Raw genomic sequence first — 19,935 nt, 5'->3', positions numbered from 1 at the left:
ATACAACATTTGTCTCATAATCAGTCTTATGTCCCATGGTCATAATATCTAAGACATACACCTGTATGTTCAAATACATTATAGTGAGGAGCAATACCAGTGGTGGAAAAAGTAGGCCTACTCCGATATTTTACTTAAGTAAAAGTATCAATTCTGCAATATAGAAATACTATATAGGAATTCAAATTTACTTGAGTAAAAGTACAAAAGTATTGGTATCAAAATGCACTTATTGTACCAAAAGTAAAAGTACTAAAATGTTTGAAAATAGCAGATCTACAAGCTCAAAACGCGTCGCATCGCGATGCGTTGTGAGCTTGTAGATCGGCTATTTTCAAATAGCCTAGGTATAAAATAGGGCAAAAGTGGTTAATGTATGTTTTATAATATAATAATTGATATTTGCAAAGTAACTAGTAACTAAAGTTTTCAAATAATTGCAATGGAGTAAAAGTACAATATTTGCCTCTGAGATGTAGTGGAGTAGAAGCAAAAGTACTGAAAATTGGAAATACTCCAGTAAAGTAAGCATACCTCCAAATTGAACTTAAGTACAGTACTTGAGTAAACTTACTGTAGTTACTTTACACCACTGCGCAATACTTGAAAAGTTGTCCTTGTCTACCATGAGGAAATGAAATGTCAGCATTGTGAAATTCCACCTCACATTTGAGGCACACGAGAGAGCGGGCTCCCCAGTGGGGGCCAGGGGCCAGGCACCCCCAGATCTCCCCCCTCCCGGCCTCCCGACCACCCAGAACGACAAAGGACTTATATGTAATCCACTTTTAAAACGATTCACACAAACACATCGCTTTCTTAAGGCTTTGTTTCCGTGCATCCCATATATGATAATGAGTATAAAAATGCACATGTCTGCAAAATGGAAAACCGCCAGACATCAGCATCACATTACACGGTAAGCACACCACATTTGAACTCAATAGGCTTTCAGTACAGGCAGGGCCGGACTGGGACCAAAATTCGAACTTTGGCCCAGACCGGCCCACCACAACCGGCGCGCAGATAGCAGACACTCTACCGCAATTTTCCACGCACAAGCCGGCACCCACACGCTTTGCACGCGGCCGACCCCCCAGCATCAAGCCAGATCTCCTAGCCTTCCCAATTGTCAGGCTCACCTGCCGCCTATGGGGCTAATCATGTGATGTCTCTCTCAGCTCTGTGAGCCGGTGCTACTGAAGGATTGGCCCTCTCCACTTAGAGGCCACCCAGCCCAAACATTACTGTAACTAATAATTGGGCCACACAATTATTATTATAATTCTTTGTGGACCAGTGGCCTACTGGCCCAGCGGGCCACCGGGCATATGCCCGGTATGCCATATGGCCAGTCCAGGGAAAGTACAGGGAAGTACAGGGAGAGTACAGGGAAAGTAAACCACTTGCAATGAGAAACATATCTACACATATAACACCCTGGCTCACACTAATAAAATGGAAATGTAGGAGTTAAGGCGTTACATTTAGTGTGACTCTGTTCCTCTATACATATTGTGAAAATAGCAGATAATAATGAATTGCATTTATATGGCGCTTTTCTAAGTACTCAAACTTACTCAAAGCGCTTTACAATGGTTCATTCATTCATACAGGGGGGGGGGGGGCATTGGGATTTGTTTTTGTTGTTGGGGACCCAAACCCCAGTTTAATAGGAACCACTGCTCTTACAATAGAATAAAATAGAATGCTTGTATTGTCAGTGTCACTGAACGATTAACAATAACATTTAGCGCAACCCCTCAGTAGTATCTAATACTTTTAATCATGCTGCCTAAAACACCAGCAATGATCATCAAGGTATAAAAACCAAGTAGAGTATACTATGCATATAAAATTATGAATTACAAAATATGTATCTAAAATATTTATGTATCAAATGAACCAATGATTCTTACAAAACACACCCATCAGTAGGCAGTAGTTAATCTAGAATGCTCTAATCTTCCTTTAAGCCAAAGATATCTTATTGAAGTTATGTTTGATAGCTCAATTCTGAGGGCAAGAAAGTACCCTATGCTCTGCTACATACATAACAGCTGCGTCATTTTGATCACGTGACACGCAGTTTGCGTTCTGGTTGGTGGAACTGGAGAGCGACTTCCCGCTTCCTTGGTTACCAACGGTCCCGGCTAGAGATACTGTAAAAGCCAGGATAACGGCAAACTTCATTGAAACGTTGAAACAACTGCAGTTGCAGTTACCAAGTACATTTACTCAAGAAGACAAGTACTGTACTTAAGTACAATTTTGAGGTATCTTTACTTTACTGGAGTATTTCCAATGTTCAATACCTTTACAATCTACTCCACTACATCTCAGAGGCAAATATTATACTTTTACTCCACTACAATTATTTGAAAACTTTACGTTACTCGTTACTTTGTAGATTTTGATTATTATTACAAAACATATATTAACCACTTCAACCCTGGCCATTTGAAAATAGCAGATCTACAAGCTCACATACGCACACATCATTTTTGTTTTATCTAGACTCTATGACATGTGAATCACATGTCAAGTCAAATGACTAAATAAGACAAATAAAAACCTAGACTTTGTGTTAGCATTATGAGATTGTGACATTTTACTGTCACCTACTGGTCATAAAGTGTAAGTTAGCTGCAGTTCAATTGGTTTAATGACCTTATAATAATAATAATTGTAATAATAATAACAATAATAAAAACAATAAAAGTGGTGTCCATTTCAGGGAGTCCCAATAGAAAATCCTATGGCCCGTGGACAACATACTGCCGGTGGACTCGGCACGGTCCATTTCCCATATTGGCTATGGAGCGTGGACACTCTTAGTGTCCACGAAGCCTAGTCTCTGTAACGACTACATTTTCTCAATGGGGGGCAGCAGAGAGCCATGGTCTCGCCTACTACAGCCTGGTTGAGCTTCAAACAGCCTTGTACTGCCATGGTTGGTTCCCAAAGTGTGGTTCAGGGACCTCTGGGGGTCCCTGAGGGGTTTCCAAGGGGGTCCATGGCTGGTTCCCAAAGTGTGGTTTGGGGACCCCCGGGGTTTCCAGGGGATCCATGAATAGTTCGCAACAACATAGAGCAGCCATGGCTGGTTCCCAAAATGTGGTTCGGGGACCTCTGGGGGTCCCGGAGGGGTTTCCAAGGGGGTCCATGGCTGGCTCCGAAAGTGTGGTTTGGGGACCACCGGGGCTTCTAGGGGGTCCATGGCTGGTTCACCATAAGTGTAATAGTGTAATAAGTGTAATAGTGTAAGAGGTGTAATAGTTTAATAGCGCAATAGGTGTAATAGTGTAATAGTTGTGATAGTGTAATAGTGTAATAAGTGTAATAGTATCATAGCACAATAAGTGTAATAGGTGTGATAGTGTGATAGTGTAATTGTGTAATAAGTGTAATAGTATAATAGCACAATAAGTGTGATAGGTGTAAAAGTGTAACAGTGAAATATGTGTAATAGTGTAATATTGTGATATTGCATTAAGTGTAATAGTATAATAATGTAATAGTGTAATATGTGTAATAGTGTAAGAGCGCAGTAATAGACCCTGAATTCTGGTGGAGCCTGGTGGAGCCTATTGCAGCCTGGTGCACCCTTGTCTAGCCTATTCCAGCCAGATCCAGCCTGTATAGCCTAGTAGAGCCATCCAACTACCCCCTCTCCTTTTCTATTCCCAGTTGGGAAGGCTAGACTGGGCTGGACTTGGGTGTGCTGGGGAATGCTGTGCTCTGGTGGGCTGTATTGGGCCCTGGTGGGCTGTGCTGGGCTCTGTTAGGCTGTACGGGGCAGTGCTGCACTATAGCGTAGAAATGTTCATGTAAAACTATTGGCCGTGGACACAAACTCATGTAAAACTATTGCCCGTGGACACAGTGGTTAATCTCAAGTGCAAAGGGGCTACAGGGCTGAAAAGAGCCTAGTACAGCCTAATAGAGCCTATTAGAGTCTAGTAAGGCCTAGAACACCCTAGTTTAGCCTATTCCAGCCAGACCCAGCCCTGTATAACCTAGTACAGTCATCTTACTACCCCCATACCCTAATGTAAAAAGAAAGCCACAGCCAGACTGTACCATGATGATTACATTAAACTTGTTAAAAGTGTCAGGGCAAGTCCACTGTACCAGGAACAGAGAGGCTGTCAAATGCCCATATTATAATCTGCCATGAACGCATGTCAACATTCAAACACATGTAGGCCTAACTTTAAATCAACATAAGTGTTAGTTTTCTTATAAAGTGCTTCTAAGTCGCTCCAGTGTGTTTGTGTCGACAACAACCGTGTTGTTTGTGGCGTTTAATTAATCCACAGAGAAAATCTCTCGCAAGCCGCGTTGCTGCCGCAGCGGACCAGCGGTTCTTGTATTCCTGACACTGTATTTGTTTTTACTGAGGATAAGGTTAGAAATAAGTTTAGGGTTAGCCATATTATTAATTTTACTGAGGTTACGTTTAGGAATAAGGTTAGGTTTTAGGCATAGTTTAATGAGGTTACGTTTATCGGATTTCCCGGGGTGACTGTTTTGGGGCGAGAGTTTTGGTTTTCGTCTGTAGTGGGCAACTGCGCATGCGTTCGCAATAATGCTATCAGGATCAGATAATTTGATATTATTATCAGATATGAGTTTATATTTTGTAATTTTATAATTATAAGTATATTGGGTTTAGTTCCAAAGAAGTTTTACTCTGGGAAGGTGGAATCAGACTCCTCCATTCATTGCACTGACCCAAGTTTATATATTTGTAGGCCAAAGACATTTTGTAATGGTCAAGGTTTCTTTATACCTGCCCTATGATCTCTCTCTCTCTCTCTCTCTCTCTCTCTCTCTCTCTCTCTCTCTCACACTCACACACACACACACACACACACACACACACACACACACACACACACACACACACACACACACACACACACACACACACACACACACACACACACACACACACACACACACACATATATATATATATAAAATACACACATCGTATATCTAGGTGTGCCCTGGGATCTTTTGGCTATGCCAGGTGTACCTTGGCACCAAAAAGGTTAGGAAACACTGCCCTATAGGCTATTCTCCCACTGGGCTGGACTTGGGTGTGCTGGAATGTAATGAACTGCTGGGCTCTGGTGGGCTGTATTGGGCTGTGCTGGGCTCTGTTAGGCTGTACGGGGCAGTACTGCACTATAGCCTAGAAATGTTCATGTAAAATTATTGGCGGTGGACACAAACTCATGTAAAACTATTGCCCGTGGACACAGTGGTTATATATATATATATATATATATATATATATATATATATATATATATATATATATATATGTTTCATATAATTTATCTAAAAGTCAGAGGTCACGTTGTGCACACATATGATGTGGCATTCTGCCACTAATGAAAAAGAGATACAGGGGGCTAGCAGAGGAAGACATAATTATGTGAATACTTTGATTTGAGTGAGGTAGAAAATGAAACACATTGTATTTCTTTATCCTTTATTACTATTACTATCATGTAAAATAGCTACTTTCATTATTGGTATTGCAGCCTTCAAGAAATTTTGTATGAGAGAAGCTATTTGTTTAAGAAGTGCCAATAAGAATAAACCATTTGATAATAGAATAATTCAATTCCTAATACAGTCTCTGCTATATTTTGTAAATGGCTACAAAACATTGTTTGAGGCAGGACAATCATTATTTTTATTTTATGTTCAATAATGAACAATGATCTAATATTCAGAAAATATCAGTGAATAATAATAATTAATATTTTCCTAACAACATAAATTTTCATGCATAATGTGTGTATTTTTGTAACAACATTAATTTGCATGCATAATGTGTGTAATCTTTGAGTACAGTTTGGATATTGCAGGCAGCTATGTTCAGGTATATTTATAGCCAGACCAATGCTGTCATCTTCAGAGAGGTGTTTGCAAGCTGATCACCTAACATTCCAATCAATTAACTCAATTGTCGCCAGCTGGTGGCTGTGTGAATTAACCACTGTGTCCACGGGCAATAGTTTTACATGAGTTTGTGTCCACGGCCAATAGTTTTACATGAACATGTCAAGGCTATAGTGCAGTACTGCCCCGTACAGCCTAACAGAGCCCAGCACAGCCCACCAGAGCCCAATACAGCCCACCAGAGCCCAGCACAGCCCAGCACATTCCAGCATACCCAAGTCCAGCCCAGTGGGAGAATAGCCTATAGGGTATGTGGGTAGTTAGATGACTGTACTAGGCTATACAGGGCTGGGTCCGGCTGGAATAGGCTAAACTAGGGTGTTCTATGCCTTACTAGACTCTAATAGGCTCTATTAGGCTGTACTAGGCTCTTGTCAGCCCTGTAGCCCCTTTGCATTTTAGATTAACCACTGTGTACACGGGCAATAGTTTTACATGAGTTTGTGTCCACGGCCAATATTTTTTACATGAACATGTCTAGGCTATAGTGCAGTACTGCCTCGTACAGCCTAACAGAGCCCAGCACAGCTCACCAGAGCCGATTATAGTCCATCAGAGCCCAGCACAGCCCAGCACATTCCAGCACACCCAAGACCAGCCCAGTGGGAGAATAGCCTAGGTTATACGACTGTACTAGGCTATAAAGGGCTGGGTCCAGCTGGAATAGGCTAGAATAGAATGTTCTATGCCATACTAGAGTCTAATAGGCTCTATTAGGCTGTCCTAGGCTCATGTCAGCGCTGTAGCCCCTTTGCACTTGAGATTAACCACTGTGTCCACGGGCAATAGTTTTACATGAGTTTGTGTCCACCGGCAATAGTTTTACAATAACATTTCTAGGCTATAGTGCAGTACTGCCCCGTACAACCTAACAGAGCCCAGCACAGCCCACCAGAGCCCATTAAATTCCACCAGAGCCCAGCAGAGCCCAGCACATTCCACAACACCCAAGTCCAGCCCAGTGGGAGAATAGCCTATAGGGTATGTGGGTAGTTAGATGACTGTACTAGGGTATACAGGGCTGGGTCCGGCTAGAATAGGCTAAACTAGGGTGTTCTATGCCTTACTAGACTCTAACAGGCTCTATTAGGCTGTACTAGGCTCTTGTCAGCCCTGTAGCCCCTTTGCACTTGAGATTAACCAATGTGTCCACGGGCAATAGTTTTACATGAGTTTGTGTCCACCGGCAATAGTTTTACATGAAAATGTCTAAGCTATAGTGCAGTACTGCCCCGTACAACCTAACAGAGCCCAGCACAGCCCACCAGAGACCATTAAAGCCCAGCACAGCCCAGCCCAGCACAGCACAGCCCAACACATTCCAGCACACCCAAGTTCAGCCCAGTGGGAGAATAGCATAGGGTATGGGGGTAGTTAGATGACTGTACTAGGCTATACAGGGCTGGGTCCGAATGGAATAGGCTAAACTAGGGTGTTCTATGCCTTACTAGACTCTAACAGGCTCTATTAGGCTGTACTAGCCTCTTGTCAGCCCTGTAGCCCCTTTGCACTAAAGATTAACCAATGTGTCCACGGGCAATAGTTTTACATGAACATTTCTAGGCTATAGTGCAGTATTGCCCCGTACAACCTAACAGAGCCCATTACAGCCCACCAGAGCCAAGCAGAGCCCAGGACATTCCAGCACACCCAAGTCCAGCCCAGTGGGAGAATAGCATAGGGTATGGGGGTAGTTAGATGACTGTACTAGGCTATACAGGGCTGGGTCCGGCTGGAATAGGCTAAACTAGGGTGTTCTATGCCTTACTAGACTCTAACAGGCTCTATTAGGCTGTACTAGGCTCTTGTCAGCCCTGTAGCCCCTTTGCACTTGAGATTAACCAATGTGTCCACGGGCAATAGTTTTACATGAGTTTGTGTCCACCGGCAATAGTTTTACATGAAAATGTCTAGGCTATAGCGCAGTATTGCCCCGTACAACCTAACAGAGCCCATTACAGCCCACCAGAGCCCAGCACAGCCCAGGACATTCCAGCACACCCAAGTCCAGCCCAGTGGGAGAATAGCCTATAGGGTATGTGGGTAGTTAGATGACTGTACTAGAATATACAGGGTTGGGTCCGGCTGTAATAGGCTAAACTAGGGTGTTCTATGCCTTACTAGACTCTAATAGGCTCCATTAGGCTGTACTAGGCTCTTGTCAGCCCTGTAGCCCCTTTGCACTTGAGATTAACCAATGTGTCCACGGGCAATAGTTTTACATGAGTTTGTGTCCACCGGCAATAGTTTTACATGAAAATGTCTAAGCTATAGTGCAGTACTGCCCCGTACAACCTAACAGAGCCCAGCACAGCCCACCAGAGCCCATTACAGCCCACCAGAGCCCAGCACAGCCCAGCACATTTCAGCACACCCAAGTTCAGCCCAGTGGGAGAATAGCATAGGGTATGGGGGTAGTTAGATGACTGTACTAGGCTATACAGGGCTGGGTCCGGCTGGAATAGGCTAAACTAGGGTGTTCTATGCCTTACTAGACTCTAACAGGCTCTATTAGGCTGTACTAGGCTCTTGTCAGCCCTGTGGCCCCTTTGCACTTGAGATTAACCAATGTGTCCACGGGCAATAGTTTTACATGAGTTTGTGTCCACCGGCAATAGTTTTACATGAAAATTTCTAGGCTATAGTGCAGTATTGCCCCGTACAACCTAACAGAGCCCAGCACAGCCCACCAGAGCCCATTACAGCCCACCAGAGCCCAGCACAGCCCAGGACATTCCAGCACACCCAAGTCCAGCCCAGTGGGAGAATAGCATAGGGTATGGGGGTAGTTAGATGACTGTACTAGGCTATACAGGGCTGGGTCCAGCTGGAATAGGCTAAAATAGGGTGTTCTATGCCTTACTAGACTCTAACAGGCTCTATTAGGCTGTACTAGGCTCTTGTCAGCCCTGTAGCCCCTTTGCACTTGAGATTAACCAATGTGTCCACGGGCAATAGTTTTACATGAGTTTGTGTCCACCGGCAATAGTTTTACATGAAAATGTCTAGGCTATAGTGCAGTATTGCCCCGTACAACCTAACAGAGCCCATCACAGCCCACCAGAGCCCATTACAGCCCACCAGAGCCCAGCACAGCCCAGCACATTCCAGCACACCCAATTCCAGCCCAGTGGGAGAATAGCCTATAGGGTATGTGGGTAGTTAGATGACTGTACTAGGATATACACGGCTGGGTCCGGCTGGAATAGGCTAAACTAGGGTGTTCTATGCCTTACTAGACTCTAACAGGCTCTATTAGGCTGTACTAGGCTCTTGTCAGCCCTGTAGCCCCTTTGCATTTGAGATTAACCACTGTGTACACGGGCAATAGTTTTACATGAGTTTGTGTCCACGGCCAATAGTTTTACATGAACATGTCTAGGCTATAGTGCAGTACTGCCTCGTACAGCCTAACAGAGCCCAGCACAGCCCACCAGAGCCCATTATAGTCCACCAGAGCCCAGCACAGCCCAGCACATTCCAGCACACCCAAGACCAGCCCAGTGGGAGAATAGCCTAGGTTATGGGGGTAGTTATACGACTGTACTAGGCTATAAAGGGCTGGGTCCAGCTGGAATAGGCTAGAATAGAATGTTCTATGCCATACTAGAGTCTAATAGGCTCTATTAGGCTGTCCTAGGCTCATGTCAGCGCTGTAGCCCCTTTGCACTTGAGATTAACCACTGTGTCCACGAGCAATAGTTTTACATGAGTTTGTGTCCACCGGCAATAGTTTTACATGAACATTTCTAGGCTATAGTGCAGTACTGCCCCGTACAACCTAACAGAGCCCAGCACAGCCCACCAGAGCCCATTACATTCCACCAGAGCCCAGCACAGCCCAGCACATTCCACAACACCCAAGTCCAGCCCAGTGGGAGAATAGCCTATAGGGTATGTGGGTAGTTAGATGACTGTACTAGGGTATACAGGGCTGGGTCCGGCTGGAATAGGCTAAACTAGGGTGTTCTATGCCTTACTAGACTCTAACAGGCTCTATTAGGCTGTACTAGGCTCTTGTCAGCCCTGTAGCCCCTTTGCACTTGAGATTAACCAATGTGTCCACGGGCAATAGTTTTACATGAGTTTGTGTCCACCGGCAATAGTTTTACATGAAAATGTCTAAGCTATAGTGCAGTACTGCCCCGTACAACCTAACAGAGCCCAGCACAGTCCACCAGAGCCCATTACAGCCCACCAGAGCCCAGCACAGCCCAGCACATTCCAGCACACCCAAGTTCAGCCCAGTGGGAGAATAGCATAGGGTATGGGGGTAGTTAGATGACTGTACTAGGCTATACAGGGCTGGGTCCGGCTGGAATAGGCTAAACTATGGTGTTCTATGCCTTCCTAGACTCTAACAGGCTCTATTAGGCTGTACTAGGCTCTTGTCAGCCCTGTAGCCCCTTTGCACTTGAGATTAACCAATGTGTCCACGGGCAATAGTTTTACATGAGTTTGTGTCCACCGGCAATAGTTTTACATGAACATTTCTAGGCTATAGTGCAGTATTGCCCCGTACAACCTAACAGAGCCCATTACAGCCCACCAGAGCCAAGCAGAGCCCAGGACATTCCAGCACACCCAAGTCCAGCCCAGTGGGAGAATAGCATAGGGTATGGGGGTAGTTAGATGACTGTACTAGGCTATACAGGGCTGGGTCCGGCTGGAATAGGCTAAACTAGGGTGTTCTATGCCTTACTAGACTCTAACAGGCTCTATTAGGCTGTACTAGGCTCTTGTCAGCCCTGTAGCCCCTTTGCACTTGAGATTAACCAATGTGTCCACGGGCAATAGTTTTACATGAGTTTGTGTCCACCGGCAATAGTTTTACATGAAAATGTCTAGGCTATAGCGCAGTATTGCCCCGTACAACCTAACAGAGCCCAGCACAGCCCACCAGAGCCCATTACAGCCCACCAGAGCCCAGCACAGCCCAGGACATTCCAGCACACCCAAGTCCAGCCCAGTGGGAGAATAGCCTATAGGGTATGTGGGTAGTTAGATGACTGTACTAGAATATACAGGGCTGGGTCCGGCTGTAATAGGCTAAACTAGGGTGTTCTATGCCTTACTAGACTCTAATAGGCTCCATTAGGCTGTACTAGGCTCTTGTCAGCCCTGTAGCCCCTTTGCACTTGAGATTAACCAATGTGTCCACGGGCAATAGTTTTACATGAGTTTGTGTCCACCGGCAATAGTTTTACATGAAAATGTCTAAGCTATAGTGCAGTACTGCCCCGTACAACCTAACAGAGCCCAGCACAGCCCACCAGAGCCCATTACAGCCCACCAGAGCCCAGCACAGCCCAGCACATTTCAGCACACCCAAGTTCAGCCCAGTGGGAGAATAGCATAGGGTATGGGGGTAGTTAGATGACTGTACTAGGCTATACAGGGCTGGGTCCGGCTGGAATAGGCTAAACTAGGGTGTTCTATGCCTTACTAGACTCTAACAGGCTCTATTAGGCTGTACTAGGCTCTTGTCAGCCCTGTGGCCCCTTTGCACTTGAGATTAACCAATGTGTCCACGGGCAATAGTTTTACATGAGTTTGTGTCCACCGGCAATAGTTTTACATGAAAATTTCTAGGCTATAGTGCAGTATTGCCCCGTACAACCTAACAGAGCCCAGCACAGCCCACCAGAGCCCATTACAGCCCACCAGAGCCCAGCACAGCCCAGGACATTCCAGCACACCCAAGTCCAGCCCAGTGGGAGAATAGCATAGGGTATGGGGGTAGTTAGATGACTGTACTAGGCTATACAGGGCTGGGTCCAGCTGGAATAGGCTAAAATAGGGTGTTCTATGCCTTACTAGACTCTAACAGGCTCTATTAGGCTGTACTAGGCTCTTGTCAGCCCTGTAGCCCCTTTGCACTTGAGATTAACCAATGTGTCCACGGGCAATAGTTTTACATGAGTTTGTGTCCACCGGCAATAGTTTTACATGAAAATGTCTAGGCTATAGTGCAGTATTGCCCCGTACAACCTAACAGAGCCCATCACAGCCCACCAGAGCCCATTACAGCCCACCAGAGCCCAGCACAGCCCAGCACATTCCAGCACACCCAATTCCAGCCCAGTGGGAGAATAGCCTATAGGGTATGTGGGTAGTTAGATGACTGTACTAGGATATACACGGCTGGGTCCGGCTGGAATAGGCTAAACTAGGGTGTTCTATGCCTTACTAGACTCTAACAGGCTCTATTAGGCTGTACTAGGCTCTTGTCAGCCCTGTAGCCCCTTTGCATTTGAGATTAACCACTGTGTACACGGGCAATAGTTTTACATGAGTTTGTGTCCACGGCCAATAGTTTTACATGAACATGTCTAGGCTATAGTGCAGTACTGCCTCGTACAGCCTAACAGAGCCCAGCACAGCCCACCAGAGCCCATTATAGTCCACCAGAGCCCAGCACAGCCCAGCACATTCCAGCACACCCAAGACCAGCCCAGTGGGAGAATAGCCTAGGTTATGGGGGTAGTTATACGACTGTACTAGGCTATAAAGGGCTGGGTCCAGCTGGAATAGGCTAGAATAGAATGTTCTATGCCATACTAGAGTCTAATAGGCTCTATTAGGCTGTCCTAGGCTCATGTCAGCGCTGTAGCCCCTTTGCACTTGAGATTAACCACTGTGTCCACGAGCAATAGTTTTACATGAGTTTGTGTCCACCGGCAATAGTTTTACATGAACATTTCTAGGCTATAGTGCAGTACTGCCCCGTACAACCTAACAGAGCCCAGCACAGCCCACCAGAGCCCATTACATTCCACCAGAGCCCAGCACAGCCCAGCACATTCCACAACACCCAAGTCCAGCCCAGTGGGAGAATAGCCTATAGGGTATGTGGGTAGTTAGATGACTGTACTAGGGTATACAGGGCTGGGTCCGGCTGGAATAGGCTAAACTAGGGTGTTCTATGCCTTACTAGACTCTAACAGGCTCTATTAGGCTGTACTAGGCTCTTGTCAGCCCTGTAGCCCCTTTGCACTTGAGATTAACCAATGTGTCCACGGGCAATAGTTTTACATGAGTTTGTGTCCACCGGCAATAGTTTTACATGAAAATGTCTAAGCTATAGTGCAGTACTGCCCCGTACAACCTAACAGAGCCCAGCACAGCCCACCAGAGCCCATTACAGCCCACCAGAGCCCAGCACAGCCCAGCACATTCCAGCACACCCAAGTTCAGCCCAGTGGGAGAATAGCATAGGGTATGGGGGTAGTTAGATGACTGTACTAGGCTATACAGGGCTGGGTCCGGCTGGAATAGGCTAAACTAGGGTGTTCTATGCCTTCCTAGACTCTAACAGGCTCTATTAGGCTGTACTAGGCTCTTGTCAGCCTTGTAGCCCCTTTGCACTTGAGATTAACCAATGTGTCCACGGGCAATAGTTTTACATGAGTTTGTGTCCACCGGCAATAGTTTTACATGAACATTTCTAGGCTATAGTGCAGTATTGCCCCGTACAACCTAACAGAGCCCATCACAGCCCACCAGAGCCCATTACAGCCCACCAGAGCCCAGCACAGCCCAGCACATTCCAGCACACCCAAGTCCAGCCCAGTGGGAGAATAGCCTATAGGGTATGGGGGTAGTTAGATGACTGTACTAGGCTATACAGCGCTGGGTCCGGCTGGATAAGGCTAAACTAGGGTGTTCTATGCCTTACTAGACTCTAACATGCTCTATTAGGCTGTACTAGGCTCTTGTCAGCCCTGTAGCCCCTTTGCATTTGAGATTAACCACTGTGTACACGGGCAATAGTTTTACATGAGTTTGTGTCCACGGCCAATAGTTTTACATGAACATGTCTAGGCTATAGTGCAGTACTGCCTCGTACAGCCTAACAGAGCCCAGCACAGCCCACCAGAGCCCATTACAGCCCACCAGAGCCCAGCACAGCCCAGCACATTCCAGCACACCCAAGTTCAGCCCAGTGGGAGAATAGCATAGGGTATGGGGGTAGTTAGATGACTGTACTAGGCTATACAGGGCTGGGTCCGGCTGGAATAGACTAAACTAGGGTGTTCTATGCCTTACTAGACTCTAACAGGCTCTATTAGGCTGTACTAGGCTCTTGTCAGCCCTGTAGCCCCTTTGCACTTGAGATTAACCAATGTGTCCACGGGCAATAGTTTTACATGAGTTTGTGTCCACCGGCAATAGTTTTACATGAAAATTTCTAGGCTATAGTGCAGTATTGCCCCGTACAACCTACCAGAATCAGAATCAGAATCAGAATCAGAATCAGTTTTATTGTCACATCACAGGTTTACAAGGTAAAAAAGTGGGTGAAATTCTTTTTTGTACATCGTTCCCATCGCAACGTTAGTTTCCATAGAAAGAAGAGGGGGGGGGGAGAAGAAGGGGGTGGGGGGCAGGTGGGAAGGAGATCAAAACAAGAGAGCAACAGAAGGCCAGACAAGTTATCTACATATTTACAAATTACCTGAGATAATAAAAAAAACTAAAAAAAACTAAACTAAGGTGCCTGAGCATAGCAGCAATGTATTGTATACTGTGCATGTTATACTTATACTGTGCATGATAGACAATGGACGTTAAGGTGCTTAGAGGGAAAGGAGCACAATAAAAAAAGACCCAAAAAAAGTCAGTGCGTTATACAAGGGATTAAGGTGCAAAAGGTCAGTGCGTGTCCACCTAGAGTGGACTGACCCTAGTATAATCCGCATGTAGCTCCATGAGGGAGTGCAACAAAAAGTCATTTGTACCTGGTGTAGTCCACAGGTGTGTCCGAGGGGGGCTAAAGTCCAAGTCATTGTCCCTGGTATAATCCACAGGTGTGTTCAGGAAGAGCCAGAAAAGTCTGCGCCGCCTGCTGTCAGGCTGCTGAACTCATCCAGGCTTATGCCCCATTCAGCATTCTGACAGCAGCTGGATTGAAACTACACCAAAACCTGGTGGTGGAACTCTTGATACTGCGGTAGAGCCCCTTGCCCGGTCGCGGTCGTTGTAGGGGGTTGAACAGTCTGTGACTTGGGTGGTGCTTGTCATTGATGATGCGCTTGGCTTTGACCACGCACCGCTTTTTGTACAGTTCCTGGAGCGCTGGGAGCTCGATTCCCATTATCCGCTCTGCCGATCGCACTACTCGTTGTAGGCTGACCTTTTCTCGGGCAGTGCAGTTCCCGTACCAGGCCGTGACACAGCCTGTTAGGATGCCTTCAACAGAACTGTTGTAGTACAGCCTGAGGATGCGACGTCCTACTCCGAGCTTCTTCAGGCGGCGGAGCCAGTACAGTCGCTGCTGAGCCTTTTTCCTCACGTGTGTGGAGTGCGTCTCCCATTTGAGGTCCTCCTCGATGTGTACTCCGAGGAACTTGAACTCGCTGACCCTTTCCACTGCAGCACCGTCGATGAGGATGGGCGCATGGTCTCTCCGCGGCCTCCTGAAGTCCACGATCAGTTCTTTGGTCTTGTCGACGTTAAGAGAGAGGTTGTTCTCGCGGCACCAGTGTGCCAGTGATTTGATCTCCTCTCTGTAGTCAGACTCGTCGTTGTTGACGATTCGGCCTATCACTGTCGTGTCGTCCGCGTACTTTATGATGGTGTTGGAGACATGTGTGGCTATGCAGTCATACGTGTACAGGGAGTAGAGGAGAGGGCTCAGCACGCATCCCTGGGGTGCTCCGGTGTTGAGGGTCAGGGGGTCGGATGTGATGCTGCCCATTCTCACCACCTGATGTCGGTTGGACAAGAAGTCCTGTATCCAGTCGCACATGCTTGATACCAGAGCCCAGCACAGCCCACCAGAGCCCATTACAGCCCACCAGAGCCCAGCACAGCCCAGGACATTCCAGCACACCCAAGTCCAGCCCAGTGGGAGAATAGCATAGGGTATGGGGGTAGTTAGATGACTGTACTAGGCTATACAGGGCTGGGTCCAGCTGGAATAGGCTAAACTAGGGTGTTCTATGCCTTCCTAGACTCTAACAGGCGCTATTAGGCTGTACTAGGCTCTTGTCAGCCCTGTAGCCCCTTTGCACTTGAGATTTACCAATGTGTCCACGGGCAATAGTTTTACATGAGTTTGTGTCCACCGGCAATAGTTTTACATGAAAATTTCTAGGCTATAGTGCAGTATTGCCCCGTACAACCTAACAGAGCCCATCACAGCCCACCAGAGCCCATTACAGCCCACCAGAGCCCAGCACAGCCCAGCACATTCCAGCACACCCAAGTCCAGCCCAGTGGGAGAATAGCCTATAGGGTATGGGGGTAGTTAGATGACTGTACTAGGCTATACAGCGCTGGGTCCGGCTGGATAAGGCTAAACTAGGGTGTTCTATGCCTTACTAGACTCTAACAGGCTCTATTAGGCTGTACTAGGCTCTTGTCAGCCCTGTAGCCCCTTTGCACTTGAGATTAACCAATGTGTCCACGGGCAATAGTTTTACATGAGTTTGTGTCCACCGGCAATAGTTTTACATGAAAATTTCTAGGCTATAGTGCAGTACTGCCCCGTACAACCTAACAGAGCCCATCACAGCCCACCAGAGCCCATTACAGCCCACCAGAGCCCAGCACAGCCCAGCACATTCCAGCACACCCAAGTCCAGCCCAGTGGGAGAATAGCATAGGGTATGGGGGTAGTTAGATGACTGTACTAGGCTATACAGGGCTGGGTCCGGCTGGAATAGGCTAAACTAGGGTGTTCTATGCCTTCCTAGACTCTAACAGGCTCTATTAGGCTGTACTAGGCTCTTGTCAGCCCTGTAGCCCCTTTGCACTTGAGATTAACCAATGTGTCCACGGGCAATAGTTTTACATGAGTTTGTGTCCACCGGCAATAGTTTTACATGAAAATTTCTAGGCTATAGTGCAGTATTGCCCCGTACAACCTAACAGAGCCCATCACAGCCCACCAGAGCCCATTACAGCCCACCAGAGCCCAGCACAGCCCAGCACATTCCAGCACACCCAAGTCCAGCCCAGTGGGAGAATAGCCTATAGGGTATGGGGGTAGTTAGATGACTGTACTAGGCTATACAGCGCTGGGTCCGGCTGGATAAGGCTAAACTAGGGTGTTCTATGCCTTACTAGACTCTAACAGGCTCTATTAGGCTGTACTAGGCTCTTGTCAGCCCTGTAGCCCCTTTGCATTTGAGATTAACCACTGTGTACACGGGCAATAGTTTTACATGAGTTTGTGTCCACGGCCAATAGTTTTACATGAACATGTCTAGGCTATAGTGCAGTACTGCCTCGTACAGCCTAACAGAGCCCAGCGCAGCCCACCAGAGCCCATTATAGTCCACCAGAGCCCAGCACAGCCCAGCACATTCCAGCACACCCAAGACCAGCCCAGTGGGAGAATAGCCTAGGTTATGGGGGTAGTTATACGACTGTACTAGGCTATAAAGGGCTGGGTCCAGCTGGAATAGGCTAGAATAGAATGTTCTATGCCTTACTAGAGTCTAATAGGCTCTATTAGGCTGTCCTAGGCTCATGTCAGCGCTGTAGCCCCTTTGCACTTGAGATTAACCACTGTGTCCACGGGCAATAGTTTTACATGAGTTTGTGTCCACCGGCAATAGTTTTACATGAACATTTCTAGGCTATAGTGCAGTACTGCCCCGTACAACCTAACAGAGCCCAGCATAGCCCACCAGAGCCCATTACATTCCACCAGAGCCCAGCACAGCCCAGCACATTCCACAACACCCAAGTCCAGCCCAGTGGGAGAATAGCCTATAGGGTATGTGGGTAGTTAGATGACTGTACTAGGGTATAAAGGGCTGGGTCCGGCTGGAATAGGCTAAACTAGGGTGTTCTATGCCTTACTAGACTCTAACAGGCTCTATTAGGCTGTACTAGGCTCTTGTCAGCCCTGTAGCCCCTTTGCACTTGAGATTAACCAATGTGTCCACGGGCAATAGTTTTACATGAGTTTGTGTCCACCGGCAATAGTTTTACATGAAAATGTCTAAGCTATAGTGCAGTACTGCCCCGTACAACCTAACAGAGCCCAGCACAGCCCACCAGAGCCCATTACAGCCCACCAGAGCCCAGCACAGCCCAGCACATTCCAGCACACCCAAGTTCAGCCCAGTGGGAGAATAGCATAGGGTATGGGGGTAGTTAGATGACTGTACTAGGCTATACAGGGCTGGGTCCGGCTGGAATAGACTAAACTAGGGTGTTCTATGCCTTACTAGACTCTAACAGGCTCTATTAGGCTGTACTAGGCTCTTGTCAGCCCTGTAGCCCCTTTGCATTTGAGATTAACCACTGTGTACACGGGCAATAGTTTTACATGAGTTTGTGTCCACGGCCAATAGTTTTACATGAACATGTCTAGGCTATAGTGCAGTACTGCCTCGTACAGCCTAACAGAGCCCAGCACAGCCCACCAGAGCCCATTATAGTCCACCAGAGCCCAGCACAGCACAGCACATTCCAGCACACCCAAGACCAGCCCAGTGGGAGAATAGCCTAGGTTATGGGGGTAGTTATACGACTGTACTAGGCTATAAAGGGCTGGGTCCAGCTGGAATAGGCTAGAATAGAATGTTCTATGCCTTACTAGAGTCTAATAGGCTCTATTAGGCTGTCCTAGGCTCATGTCAGCGCTGTAGCCCCTTTGCACTTGAGATTAACCACTGTGTCCACGGGCAATAGTTTTACATGAGTTTGTGTCCACCGGCAATAGTTTTACATGAACATTTCTAGGCTATAGTGCAGTACTGCCCCGTACAACCTAACAGAGCCCAGCACAGCCCACCAGAGCCCATTACATTCCACCAGAGCCCAGCACAGCCCAGCACATTCCACAACACCCAAGTCCAGCCCAGTGGGAGAATAGCCTATAGGGTATGTGGGTAGTTAGATGACTGTACTAGGGTATACAGGGCTGGGTCCGGCTGGAATAGGCTAAACTAGGGTGTTCTATGCCTTACTAGACTCTAACAGGCTCTATTAGGCTGTACTAGGCTCTTGTCAGCCCTGTAGCCCCTTTGCACTTGAGATTAACCAATGTGTCCACGGGCAATAGTTTTACATGAGTTTGTGTCCACCGGCAATAGTTTTACATGAACATTTCTAGGCTATAGTGCAGTATTGCCCCGTACAACCTACCAGAGCCCAGCACAGCCCACCAGAGCCCATTACAGCCCACCAGAGCCCAGCACAGCCCAGGACATTCCAGCACACCCAAGTCCAGCCCAGTGGGAGAATAGTATAGGGTATGGGGGTAGTTAGATGACTGTACTAGGCTATACAGGGCTGGGTCCGGCTGGAATAGGCTAAACTAGGGTGTTCTTTGCCTTCCTAGACTCTAACAGGCTCTATTAGGCTGTACTAGGCTCTTGTCAGCCCTGTAGCCCCTTTGCACTTGAGATTAACCAATGTGTCCACGGGCAATAGTTTTACATGAGTTTGTGTCCACCGGCAATAGTTTTACATGAAAATGTCTAGGCTATAGTGCAGTATTGCCCCGTACAACCTAACAGAGCCCATCACAGCCCACCAGAGCCCATTACAGCCCACCAGAGCCCAGCACAGCCCAGCACATTCCAGCACACCCAAGTCCAGCCCAGTGGGAGAATAGCCTATAGGGTATGGGGGTAGTTAGATGACTGTACTAGGCTATACAGCGCTGGGTCCGGCTGGATAAGGCTAAACTAGGGTGTTCTATGCCTTACTAGACTCTAACAGGCTCTATTAGGCTGTACTAGCCTCTTGTCAGCCATGTAGCCCCTTTGCACTAAAGATTAACCAATGTGTCCACGGGCAATAGTTTTACATGAGTTTGTGTCCACCGGCAATAGTTTTACATGAAAATTTCTAGGCTATAGTGCAGTATTGCCCCGTACAACCTAACAGAGCCCAGCACAGCCCACCAGAGCCCATTACAGCCCACCAGAGCCCAGCACAGCCCAGGACATTCCAGCACACCCAAGTCCAGCCTAGTGGGAGAATAGC

The 19,935-nt window shown here is 47.1% G+C and overlaps 1 long non-coding RNA gene across 1 annotated transcript in view; it reads right to left on the bottom strand.

Moving 5' to 3' along the window:
- LOC308084818 overlaps positions 1-19,935 on the bottom strand; it is a 244,260-nt gene that overhangs the window by 129,067 nt on the left and 95,258 nt on the right. The window lies entirely within an intron of this gene.

Source organism: Gymnoscopelus braueri, assembly GCF_963280865.1.
Source record: "Gymnoscopelus braueri genome assembly, chromosome: 4".
Lineage (NCBI taxonomy): Eukaryota > Metazoa > Chordata > Actinopteri > Myctophiformes > Myctophidae > Gymnoscopelus > Gymnoscopelus braueri.
This window is presented reverse-complemented; position numbering and strand designations above follow the sequence as displayed.